Genomic DNA, 13,766 nt, shown 5'->3' on the forward strand with positions numbered 1-13,766 from the left:
GTTATAGTGGGGTCTGTCACACAGTAGATGCTCAATAAATACTGGAAGAAGTGAAATGAATTGTTGACACTCCCTCTCCTACTAATGGGTAATACTCTTCTACAAAGGACTAGAACAGTCTTCATGCAGTGGAATATTGCACGGCTAGTCAACACCAAAGTATAAAGAGCCAGCCAGGCCACCTCTAACTTGTGATAAGCAAAGTCCACTAAATTATTAATCAATTTGAGAAGATGTTTCTGAAGCATTCAGAGGGCCATATAGTTTCTAACTTGTATGTATAGCAAACCTATCCCTTTTTTCTTGGACCTTCATCAGCCAGCAGACTAATCTATAAGGCATGAAAGAGTTTTGGTTCTTAAGAAGAATTTTCTTAGTATTATTTGTTCCAACAGATACATACCACTCCAAGTAGTGAGGTCTTTAGAAATGCACCAGCCGTCAGAGAGGCCTGCAGAGCTGAAGAGTGGGGGGCACTGGGGGACAACGACAATTGATGAGCAAGATGGGACAGACCTGTCCACCTTTTGCCTTTGAAAAAAATGAAAGGAAATGGCTAGCTCAGAGCTTGGCTCTAAGTTTAAACTCTGGAATTCTCATGAAAAATAAAGCAAAAAGCTTCCCAGAATTCATTTTCTATTTTTGCTCTGAGAGGCTCTTCTTTTGCGGATTTCTTGGGTTGGCACTGAACCTGTAGCAAAACTTCATCACCACCTGGGAGTGCCATGTCCAGAGTCCCACTGTGCCTTCTTAGGTTGTTTCCCACTGGGACCAGGTCAAAAGCAAAGACTCCAGTGGCACCAAGTCCTGGGAATTGGAAACCAGGTGTGGGGGCCTGACCCACCTTTCTCACTGCAGGGGCAGCTTACCTAATAAGGCTCAATCCACAGTCATCACACGCGGTTCTGCTGGGGTGGCAGTCACAGTGAGAAAGCAAAGTGCGCAGTTTGAGTGTGAGCGTCTGGCTGGTTGGGCCACCCCTGGCTGGAACTGTCTTACCATGTAGGTCTCCACTCATATGCCACCTCTGCAGGAAGGCTCTCCCTGGCCGACCATTCTAAAGTGTCTCTCTTCCTCCCAACACGTTGCCTTGCTTTTTAAAATTTAATTTTATTTTTCGTCTTTGTACTTATCTCCTTTAGTCAACTGTTTAGGTATTTATTCTCCCCACACCCCACCACCACTACGCACCACATTAGAGGCAGGTCCATGAGAAGCACACCCTGGTCTCTCCTGTTCATTATTGTATTTCCAACCTCTGAAATATGCCTGGCATATAATAGGTGCTCAATAAATGTGTCAGCCAGGAACTCACAGGCTTAGCATGCTTTAGCACTAAAGGGAAAGGTGCTAGATCTTTTTCCAGAATCTTCTTTCTATGTCAACCAGCTGTAGAACATAGCCTGGCTACCAGTCTATCTATGAGAGAGCCATGTTAATGGTTAGGGTAGATCAACATCACTCTAGTAGGAAGAGATGAGATCTGTTTGAATTAGAAGGTATCGACACAATAAATATTAACCTGAATGAATATGTTTTGGATGACTGAATGTAATATTTACTGTTTACCTAACTAAATAGATCATTACTACAGACGGGTTTAAAAAAAAGCCCAAGTTGAGGCTTGGAAAAACATTTTCTATTTTCCAAAGAAGAAAAGAGTTGAAAATATTATACTATAAATCATTCAGGCAGAAAAACCACAGATTTGCCCGTTTCATTTTGGTGAGAATAAAACAGTTGTTTGCACGTTCTTCCTGTCGCACTTGCTCTGGCCTGCCCAGTATAAACACCTTAGCTAAAAAGGGTAATGGGCTAAGCGTAGCCTTCTGAACAATGAGAAGGGCTAAGTGCCATCCTTTACAATGGGCAAGAAGTGTTTTGGCTAATCTAGGAAATCCAATAATAATTGTAAATGGGTAAGTTTGGAAAAGCACTGTGCCTTGTAAACATTTCTGTGAAATATGGAGGCAAGGCATTAAGGCGAAACACACCAAGTAATAAATAATGATTAGTCTTCCATTCACTGGTCTATTTATTAGAATGACAATAGTACAATGTACTTCCCAAAATTCTTATTTGGCTTTCAAGCTTCTTGAATTGTGTTTAAAATTCTTTTAGGCAAGACCAAGAGCAACATAAATGAACAATGCCACAAAAAAGATTATTAGCGGTGAAAATCTCCAAGATGACACAACTGTGCTTGAGTTAAAAACAAAAGGATCAGCATTTTATAATGAAGAGATACATTGTTGAATCCATCAGGAATTCATTTTTTGGTAAAACAATTCCATTGCATCCACCTAATCTCGTGATTAAGAATCCAATGGGTTCAAAATGATTAACTGGTAAATAGCCTATCAAAATAGAAGGCATTGTAGTTGTCTCTTTTTGGATAGCAAGAGTATATTAATTACAAATGCCTGGCTCATTATTTGCTCAAGAGAGAATAACAATTAGCTTGATCCTATTGCAACTGTTAATGCTGCTGGTACTAAAATAAATAGGCAATACTGAATTAGATTTCTGACATTTCCCTTCAGTTTATGATCCTCTGATTGATGCTATATTCAAAACGTACTTAGTCATTTAAGTCACAGGCAGGAAGGAAAATGGCTCCCGAACAGCCAAAAAAAAAACAAAAAGGTGTTACAGGAAGGATATTTCATGGCAGACCAAAGAACGAGATCACTATGAGATGAATCACGATCTAATACAAATGAGGTAGAGAAAGACCCCAAGCAAAATATTTAAGTTGGCCTTAAAACAACACAACAAAAACAACAGCAACAACCCTTTAGCCCGTAAGAGGTTTGATTTTACAGACAGTGCTTTGGCATACGACAAGCTGCTGGAATACAGCAACTATTTACACAAATGGTCCTGAATGTCAAGGTTCTTCACCTCGGAACCAGCCTCAGGGAGGCTCCGGGTTTGACAGCACCTTCCCCCCAACACACCTGCAAGGACGTTTCCACAGAGGCTCTGCATGCCCTTATCATTGGGGTGGGCTTGGCTTAGGGTCTTTCTCCACCCAGACCTCTGAGGTTACCAATGGAGGGATCAAGAAAAACAAGAGCACAAGCAGTTTCTGATTCTCAGAATTTCTGAGGTGCCTTTTGTTTCAGTGGCGCTGGTGAACTCGTGATAATGAAACTACACCTTTGTACACAAACCTTGACCAGCATTCTGGAGCATGTTACAAAGAAAACCTTAATTTTGAAAGTATCGAGCACAAAGGAGGGAAAAACAAAGCTTTCACTGTGCAAAGCTTTCTATATGTGTAGAAATATGACTTAGGTTTTAAGGCTTGAAGACCGCATTTTAAAAATGTCTAAAACCAGTGCAGACTCTATAGGAGAGGAAAACACTGTAAATGTTTCATTAAACACTTGTTTGTTTGTTTTTTAAGATAATCTTTTGCATATCTGTTATTGCATTTTTAAATAAGATTTGGTTACCAAGGAAACAGGTTCTGGCCCAGTGTTCATTTGAAACTAAAATATATTTGAGAGGTTACCCTGAAAGGAAAGAGCCTATGAAATCATTTTGCATAGTGCCAGAATTTGGTGCTTGCAGAACCACAGCTGTATGGTCTGCAGTGAACCATCCCAGGGACTGTGTTTCACTCAGTGAAGCTCTTTCTTCTAACAGGGCCATCTACGCATACTATTTCCCCCTTTAAAAATTATAACTCTTCCTGTCCCCCATACAATAGATAAATAAACAGTAGATTTATTCTTGTATATTATTTAAGATTAATTTTTTAGACATGTAAGCTCTTATTTTTCATCTTTCATGTAACACGTTTAAAGACCGCTTCTTAAAATTTAAATATTTTAAATGTTTCATATTAAGCTTGTTTGCGCTCTTTGAAATTATCTCCAGAAATCCATTTATTTTTAGTTTCAAGCTAAAATGAAGCTGAATCAACAGACTTTTCAAAAAATTTTCTTTTGTTGTCTCATGGCGCCACGCCTATCATATATGAGTTTTTTTAAAAAGGAATCATCTCACTTTTATCACAGAATCATTTTCTGTTTTTAAAAGCTATATATTTCTATAGTATTTGAATAGGAAAGGCTGTCCAATTTTATAACACCCCCCCCAAATTACAACTGCCTTATTTTATTTTTATATTAAAAGTCATATTTTAATCATCTAATATCCTTGCTGCATGGTTCAAATTCTATAAAACATGCAAATTTCAACCTACCTGTATGTATCACTTAGTGCAATGCTAGTATGACAAGACTCTCGGCCATTTTTATGTGAAGCGATGGAGACCGATTTCTCCGTCTTCTTGCTCACAAGTTTTAGATGCAATTGTCACACACACACAAGATCATACGCAGAACAGCTTGGATGTACTGTGATCACGAGAACTGAATTTATCAACAGGAAAACAGGATTGAAAAAAGGAAGTTTCTCATCCAGGGTTTGTCTGAGGCTGCAACCAAGGAGGTGGTGTGTTGAATTTTTTTTTCCCTTCCTCCTGAGAGTTCAAAGCCCGGAGCTGACCACTGTAAAGGCCACTGTCACATTTGCTGAAAATCAAACCACTGATACCAGCACTGAAAATACAAATTTGAGAACCAAGTTGTTTGCACACCGTGGGGTGCGTACGAGTTAAAAATAGATCTCACCTTGCCTCCTACCTGCATAATAAACATGTAAGTTTCAAGTGTTTAATTTGATATTCACATTAATTAACAATACAACATACATTATTTAAAAGACAGCAAATGCAAGAAGAAAGGGGAGACACCATCTGGTAGCAGAGTTTTGTTGTTGTTTTGTTTTTAGGGTTTTTTTCTTTTTTGCTTTGTTAAGAAAAAAAAAGGTAAAATCCTATTTTGAATGTGATGAAAAGCAAACATCCAGAAGCAAATGAATCGGAACTGAAAGGTGATGTTGAAATATCTAAGGCTGTAATGAGGCAAAAATAAGTCTTCACTACCAGATGATATGGCACACAGAGCATTTACATACTCACATCTGAAATACTAGGCAACGTGTAATGAATTCTACACACAGCATGCACACACAGCACAAGCACAGCTAATCCTGCCTGCCATCTTAGGCTCGCAGGGGCACGATACGCACTGCATGCAGCACACGAGCGCTGGGGAAGGAGGAAGCAAGGGACAGCTCACCTTAAATGCAGTATCTGATTAATGTTGGAAGTGACATTGCATATCAGCCTCAGAGTCCTGGTTCAACTGGGTAGGAGGGAACAAAGAAAAATGTCATCAACTGGTGATGCAAGATGAGCCCAATCACTAAACACTGTTTAGCCAACTCCAAATTCTGCAACCAGACAGTAGAAGGCATTTCATACACTTAAGCAGAGCTGCTGCACAATGACTGTGTCCTTCTGCTTCTGAGAATCAGACAATCCTTTTGCTAAGGAAGAAAATCAGCTGGGAAGAACACTGTCATGTCTTCTTCTTGAAGAAAGCTTTCAATACAGTATGTATCTGGTTTGGGATGCATTTTATAGACTGTTAATTTCATAGAATTGCTGATAACAACAACAACAAAAAATAAAACTGTTAAGGTATGGCAAAGTCAAAAAAATATTATAAAAGGGATAGCATTTCTAGATTATTTTTTTTAATCCTAAATGGTGCCGGCAGACTTGTAGAAGAATGCATGATCAGCTGTCTGTATCGGAGGCGCTATAACCTCTAACCACAAGCGTGTAAATGTATCCTGCTAAATGTATCTGCAGTACAGAGCGGCAGATACATCCTCGGCTGGAATGGTATTCAAATGTGAATAAATTTGCTTAAACTTAGAAGCAGAATACAATCAGGACAGAGAAATAAATGGATGCTGAGTTCCTTTGGATGTATAGCTAGCTGACCAGCACGAACGATAAAAGCTCTCCTTAGGATACTGACCTAAATAATGTTGACTTACAGCAGCTTCCTGTACTTGCTCAGAACATAGGATGTGCAAAATCATTTTTCTCCTCCCTCCCCCTCTAAGGGCTAAACTGTAAAGTAACAAGCCATTAACAGAAATCCAAAAGGCAATATTTATAGAGAGGGAGCGTACGTACTGTAAGAGAAGAAATGGTGCTGGGCTGAGATGCAATGTTTCTTTGTTTTACTTTGAGGCTTATCTTAGCTACGCTTGCATGATGACATTGACATCATGGAGGTCAGGGCTGACACTGGGGTGCTATCCGTTTTATGAGTGAAATGTTTTCTGAAAATTAAATCTCATCTACTCAAACACCAAATTTCGTGTCCTCTTCAATGGCACCTCTCTACCCCCGCTGCTCAGGATTGATGGGATCTAGTCTGGCTGATGTAATAAACTGGAATCACCATCTGTAGAGATTCCGATACAGAATTGTAGGAATTAATTTTTTAAAACAAAAACCTTTCAGAATTCTTATGCATCCCCTTTCAGTCCTTTCTATCAGCATACGCACACACACACACACACACACACACAAATTGAAGCTCAGATTGCAATGAAATGTTTAACATGTGGAACAAAAAAAAATGTGGAAAGAGCTGCTTATTCAGGATTTTGAAGAAATGCCTAATAAGCAAACACTGTTTTGCTACAAAACCAGTGTCACCATATCCCCAAAGAGAGAAAAACAGCATAGCTTGCTAGAAAAATTTCCTCCAGATCCTGCCGGCAGGTAAAAAACAGAAGAGCATTTCATTTACCATGCTGTATAAAACAAGAAGTCTTTTATTTTTAAGGAAATGGAACAGATTCTTTTCCACCCCTTCTTCAGCTACAAAGAAACCATACCCACCCCCACCCTTAGATTCTGGACATAAGCCAACATTTTTATAAAATGCCATGAGACTGATTTTGAATACATAATATTTACATTTTTCTTCTTCATATCTCTCCAAAAGTCTTTCATTGCCTATTGTATCACTGGATATGCTAATGGTAGTTAATTTTAACACATGCAAAAATAAATGAGTATTTTCTGGGGTTGCTAGTTCTCTAGCGCCTCTATTTTCTATAAGGACTGGCTAAAAATAATTGTGCTAGCAAAACATTCAAGTTTCCCAGAATTTTTTTAAAGGAGAAAACGTATTCGAACATCCTCACTCAGGTACTAGGTTTCACAACCAGATCTTTTGTTTCTAGCTCTCATTCTATCTCCTTCCCTCTCCTTCCCCACTGATTTTTAGCTCAATGTGTGGAAAATACCCAGCCCAGCTCCCTCCCATACATTTCAAAGTATTTGAGTCGGGTTGTCCAGATGGCTGGTCATACCTGAACCACATCGAGTCCTCTTCTCTTTGGAGCACGTTGCTCTCTCTATTCCAGAAATAAACGTGGCTCTAATGGAAATGGTAGCTCCTGGTCTAACATCAATGGGGGAGCCATCTTCCCCACCCCCACCTCCTTGCTCTGTGAGCTCTTGGTTAGCATTGACAGCGACAGAAAATTAGAATGGAGTATCCTTAGGCTAATTCCTCCTTCACCACGGGGGCCGAGAATTAGAGACTACCAGTCTGAGTTACAAGGTACCAATGCAATATAACGTCATCTGTAGAGCAGGGTCCTGAGAATGAGGTTGGAGGAGGATGAACGATCACCGAGGCATTTGGTGCTATCAGTGTCTGTTTAGATATTCCCCGTTACTAACATCCAAACTAGGCATTCACATTGAAATACTACAAATTATTATCCTGTAAGCTGGTCACAATACGGAGTCAACTCTAACCACATAGAACTAAGTCAATGACGCCTCTTCTTGGGGTGATAAAGGACAGTAATCCATGTCAGGCTCCCAAGAGATGGGTGAAGAGTGTTATGTCCCCTTTATGGGAGCAAGGTGGGGGATGGGGCCAGGTATCCTACTGGTACCCATAAGCCAGATACTTGGGCAAACAGTTTCCAAAACTCTTTGTAGGACTCTGTCTCTACCCTCTGCCAAAATGGGCCTAAAAGTCACGTGCTGGATATTTTGTGATGTTCCCCAACGCTCCCTCCATGAGCTGACGTGGCCTGTTTACCAAACCTGCTTGTGTTAAACAAATTGGAACTACAGTTGAAAGTGTTCAGGCAGATGAGCTTGTTTAGGCAGACGTTCTCTGACTAGAAAATCCTGTTTTGTACTTTTAAAAAACCATGCTCATGCCTGAACTATTTAAGCCTTGTCATGATTACAAGGGGCGAGGGTATGCATTCACTTCTGATTTTTAAAAATTCGTGCTCCTCACCAGCATCCTCAGGACATATGCACAAACATTAAGATTAAAGACAATTCCCTTTTCCGTGATGTAAATATTAACCTGTTTTTACCACTTGGCTGAGTCAAGCACAGGGAACCCAAACTAATCTGGCAGAAGCAGGCTGGAGAGGGAGAGAGCCCGCAGTGAGGGGAGCGCCCTTCACTTTGGTCAAGGCTCTCACTTGCTCGCAGTCCATTGTTCTGCAGCCTGAACTCGTTTTATTTTCGGTCCTGTGCATTGAAATAAAATTGCATGACTTATGCAAATAACTTAAGTCAAGTATAAGCAAAGCTGGAGCCTCTGTGTTTAAAAAAAAAAAAAACAACGCAGTCAGGGCACTGAGTCTCAGAGGAATCCTTGGTTGATAAACATTTGGATCAGTTTGCACATTTCTTTACTCCATTCCCTGCATTAAAAATTACAGCTGGTTTCCGTTTACACCTAATATAGGCACTCAATGTTTGTGGGTAAGTTCATCATCAGGTTAGGCTGCTTGGATCTACATGTATTACAATAAAGTGTTTATCAAATATAACATTTTTGTTTAAATTCTTAAAATTTAGAAAGTTCAAAAACTTTTATAAGGTTAGCTATTACACCTATTTATAGTATATTTAGTCCTGTAAACAACACGGTTGCCATCTATCAATGGCTGAAAATGCAGCTGGGGGACATGTTAGCCCAAATGTTGTGGGAAGCCCAGGGCACTCTGACCACCTGCAGTTTGCCTAGAGATCTGAGCAGGGTCTTCTGCTTTCTCTCTTGATCAAAGCTAAGTCTATAATAGCTACTATTTATCGAGAATGTACTGTATACTCAATATTTTAGCTTCATTATTTAATTGTGAATCAATAATCCTAAAAGGTGAATATTAGTTATCATCTGCTTTAGGTGAGGAATAAATCGAGATCACGAATAAATAGCAGAGTGAGGATTCAAACCCAAGTCCAACCAGTTCCAAAGTCTGGGTCTTACCAGCAATTCTAATAGGATAAAACTCCCCTTCACGTTCTGCCCTAACATGGGAATCTTTTTACCGTGCAAACTCCTGGAAGACGGGCCCCACCTCCCCGGAGCCACGACTACCCCTGTTGACAAGAACCAGCCTCATTCCCCAGGCCCTGGGAATTTGGGGTGCCTGGGATGCTGGGCCAGCAGGCAGAATAGACAGACTAAACCAGGAGGAACGAAATAGACCACATTGGAAAGTTAAGAGTAGAAAGCAGTAACAAATAAGCAGTAAAAATTTTGATCAGAGGTTTGTCATAGTTTGGAAATGTTATGAGGCAATAAGTGGAAGAGCTTACATTTCCATTTGATCAAAATACCTGTGAAGCCCAGTCTTTTCATGTTACAGATGGGGAGACAGGCAGGGAGCGGTCTGGTGATTTGCCCCAGATCACACACTCAATAAGTGAAACAACCCATTGGCTGTATTAAAAAGTACATCTCAAAAGAAAAGTACAGCACAGCTCATTTCCTGTTACATCTAATGTGTTCAGCATTTGTGAGTAACTTTATCAGGTTGTTAGATTGTTCTCATCTAAATGATTGATTATAGGAAAATCAGTGTAACAGTCAGGACTGACCTGGTTTTCAGGTGTTTTTGGCCTGAACAGATAACCTGAGTTGGTATTTTAAGTTCCTTTCCCAACATATTTTTGAAAATGGACTTTTAAAAGGCCTCCATTCTGAGTAAGAGATTTTCCTCCATCAAGGCCAGCGTTTCAAATGTATCCTTTTAATGATACGTTGACAGCCGTACATTTTGCCCCTGCTTCTAACACCCCCTCCTCTGAAAGTCTGTGGCTCTAAAACACCCAGCCCCGCTCCCTTTCTAGGTCAGTGAGGCCAGGGCTGGACGACTGCTGCCTGGCTACATGGCCGGCTGACTGTCTCACGCATTGGCAGTAATTGTATATGCCAACCAGATGGCTCTCAAAGGGGGCTTTCTAATCAACTCTATCGGTTCCACCCTGCCTGGAAATCTGAGAGGAGGGTTATCTTCCTCAGTGCTCATGAAGCAGTAGAAGGAAGGGCTGGGTGAATGAACAGACATCCCGAGAAGTCTCAATTCCGGGAAGCCTCCTCCTGTTCTTAGGGAGGAGCTTGCCCCCATCCACGAGCATCTCTGTGAGATGTGGGGAGGGGATACCCGCCTGATGGCAAGGGTGGGGCAGCAAGCCTTGGGGAACAAACTGAAGTTACCCTCCAGGGAAGAGCTGGGGGGAGAAGGGGAATGGGAACCATGTGGTTTTCAACAGAGAAAAAGTGGTGACTTAGGGCTGCAGGGAGTCAGTGGTGGGCACCATCCCGCCCCAGCCTCATTCAGCTCAGACTCTCCTGGGGGAATATCCTCAACACGTCTCACGTCACTTTCGATGTCGCTGCCTCAGAGTTAGCAAGAGAATAATTCCTGCTTTCATTTCTTACTGCACTTGAAACATGGCACTAATAAAGACCTTGTGTGCACTTGGAGATGGAGAGCTTTTCTGCATCCCTAATCACATGGTCATTTGCGGTCATGATTGCTGGACACTGCCCACAGGGAGAGCAAGTAGAACACGGGGTCTTCTAGATGTTGAATTGGCAAGGAGTTGAAATACATATTCAGCAAGGAGTTTGTTTTGAGTTTCTTCTTTCTAAAGAGATTGGCAACTAGGTTGAAAAGGGAGGGTGGGCTGTAAATGAAGGTGAGAAGGAAGAACTCTTACACATGGGCGAGATCTACCCCATGTGAGTGCATGACCCTCTCCTTGTGTTCTTCTTCATGCTGGGCAACAAATAGTCCTGGATTCCACTGAGAAACAAACTCATTTGCTTTCTTGTTTCACAGATAAATGAGTTGCAGCCCAGAAGGGCCATAACCATGCACCCCTTCTCACCAGAGCAGCTTAAAAAAACTCAGTGAATTTTTACTTCTTTGGACTGAAGACGAAAGCACAAGAAGTTTGTGTTGCATGGAATTACCTGACTTATAAACTACAGCCACACCACCCTGAACGCACCCGACTCGTCTGATCTTGGAAGCTAAGCAGGATCGGGCCTGGTTAGTACTTGGATGGAAGGAATTACCTGTCTTTACTCATATCTCAAGGTTGCCTCCTGCAAAGTCTATGTATCACCCAGTGTACCTAGAGCATTGCCTAGTGCAACAAATTGGCTCATATGTGTGTTAACTTAACTGCTGACTGGCCAGCACCAAACCTGGGGTTCCTTTCTCTGCTCCCACCACTGCCACTGGTATCTTTAGCTTTGAAGCCACTTCCTAGGATTGGGCCTCCCACTCCATGAGTTAAGGAATAGACCTGGGGATGGAAAATACCGATAGAAGTCTTCCAAACAATCACTGGTTCACCGAGAAGGGCAACACATTGTCTGGAAAGTGGACCGCAGGCCTTGTCTAACTCTGTCCGCTCTACAACACGGAAGGGGAGGCAGAAATAGGAGTGACCCGACAGCAATACGACTGTCTCCAAAAAGTGCCCCAACTCTTCCTCAGGCCCTGGGCGGCAGAGCGTGTTTCGCAGAATTATAGGGAATGTCATCTAAATAAACTCTTTCTTCAAGGGAGAAGAAAGTCAGGTTTGAAGAGACTGTTGTAGCTGAAGATTCCAGCAACCAGGGTAAAAGCCGCATTTCCTAATTTCTAGTATTCTGCTCTCTGTAGTTCAGCATACTGACTCAACGTTTTTTTTAATTCCAAGATTTCACTCAAATAGGTACTTAATAAATGGTAATAGAATAAATGAATTAATGAATATGTGTTAATATGGAGGGTTTGTAACTTGTTTCCCACTCCTCTCAGGTGAAAATGTTATAGTTATGTTATAACTTGTTAGTTTTTTTAAATAAAAAAGCTCAACTAAATATAATTTTAAGCAAAACAGTAAATATTGGCCAAAACATCACCTGGGCCCAAGGGTCTCTTGAGAGTTTCAGCAAAGTAGGCTTGATTGCTATTTAAGTCAATCAGATTAAGCTTAGCGAGCTGAAGGAGACTCTATTTTATTCGGTTTGCAAAGAAAAAATCTCATGAGTTAGCATGAGCAGCTAAAAATAAGCTGCAGGTTTCATTTTCCATTGTTCAGTATGGTTTTGAAACCAAAAGGTACAAAAACTAGGAGATTCAGCAACGCCTACTGGAAATCAGCCATTCAGAGTGTTAGCGTTCTAGCAGACCTTCTGGGCCTGCCGTCCACAGCCAGGCGCAAGGAACGTGCATCGCTGCCGCCGGTCTGGGCGTGGCAGGAAGCTGGGGGCCCAGGCCAGACCTGGGGGTCAGCGGCTTGTGCGCGAGTGTCTTGTATCCAGACAGGATGCCACATAGACATCAGCCCTATTTGCTCAGCTTCAATCTTAGGTGATACTGGGGACCCCTTCACAGAGCAAGGGAGTAAGGAAAGCTAGAATTTCATTAAGATGGGGCCCTCTAAGCTAGCGAGCATGGCAGTACCCCTTGCCCTAAATGCCCATGGCCTTGTGCAATTCCACACTGCAAACCCAGGCAGCTCACGATAAGCTTAGTTTCAAAACTGTTTTTCCAAGGCCAAGTCTGACAAAGAGTGTTTGACAGAGGCCTAAGCACTTCAAAGGGAAGGCAGCCATCTCGCCCGGTAGCATTCAGCTGGGACACAGGCCCAGAGAGAGCTCTGCGGTTAACGGAAAGCTCTCAGCTGAATGAGATTGAAAGGGGGCAAAGAAGGGTTAATCTGCTTCCATTAGAGGAGGGGCTCTTTGGTGAAGGTGAAGAGAATAATCTGTATGAAGAGCAGAGAAGACAAAGAGCCATTCCAGAAAAGAAATGATTGTGCAGGGCCAGGAGGATGATCGTGCTAGATTTTCACCGGGAGACCACTTTTTCGATCGGAGTCTTTATCTCACTTTGAAGTCACAGTCTCGGGGAGGGCGGAGGGGGACACATTCGCGCTCAGTGCCGAATACTTGAGCTTTGATTTCGTGTGAGACGGGCGTCTCTGAGGCGCAGAGGGTGAGGCTGAAGCCATCAGGACGCTGCCACAGAAGCCTGACCATAAATCAGAAAGTGGCAAAATAAACAATAGGAGTTGCTTACGAAAGAGAAACCAGTGGCTGACCCCCCTTTCCTGGGGTGGGGAACATCCCTTTTTTTAACTTAAAAATTTTTTTAAGTTGCTTTTAATAACTTTTTTGGATATAGTTTAAGATTTACAAGAAGTTGCAAAAATAGTACAGGAATTGTATAATTTCATTCAGCTTCCTGCAATTATAATATCTTCCACTATGGTAGTACATTGTCTAAACCAAGAAATAGGCATTGGTGCAATGCTACTAACTCAGATACAGACCTTATTTGATTTCACCAGTTTCTCCATGCACTCTTTGTGTGTGTGTGTGTAGTTCTGTGACATTTTATCATGTGTGTAGGCCAGAGTCGCCACCTTCACGACTGAGACACAGAATTATTCCACCACCACAAAGAGACTCCTTCCACAGTCACACCTTCCCCAGCCCTAAGCTCCAGCACTGATCCGTTCTCTCTCCGTAACTTTGTCACCTTAA

At 41.8% G+C, this 13,766-nt stretch overlaps 1 protein-coding gene across 1 annotated transcript in view; it reads right to left on the reverse strand.

The window, feature by feature from the left end:
* The window catches only part of ZBTB38 (zinc finger and BTB domain containing 38), a 73,223-nt gene that overhangs the window by 49,942 nt on the left and 9,515 nt on the right, over nucleotides 1-13,766 (reverse strand). Inside the window, exon 3 of the mRNA XM_037051586.1 lies at nucleotides 5,157-5,222. The gene's annotated coding sequence lies outside the window, so the exon portion shown is untranslated. The remainder of the gene's footprint in view (nucleotides 1-5,156; nucleotides 5,223-13,766) is intronic.

This window comes from Sturnira hondurensis, unplaced genomic scaffold (assembly GCF_014824575.4).
Source record: "Sturnira hondurensis isolate 20B ecotype Veracruz unplaced genomic scaffold, ASM1482457v3 Scaffold0000867, whole genome shotgun sequence".
In the NCBI taxonomy this organism is placed as follows: domain Eukaryota; kingdom Metazoa; phylum Chordata; class Mammalia; order Chiroptera; family Phyllostomidae; genus Sturnira; species Sturnira hondurensis.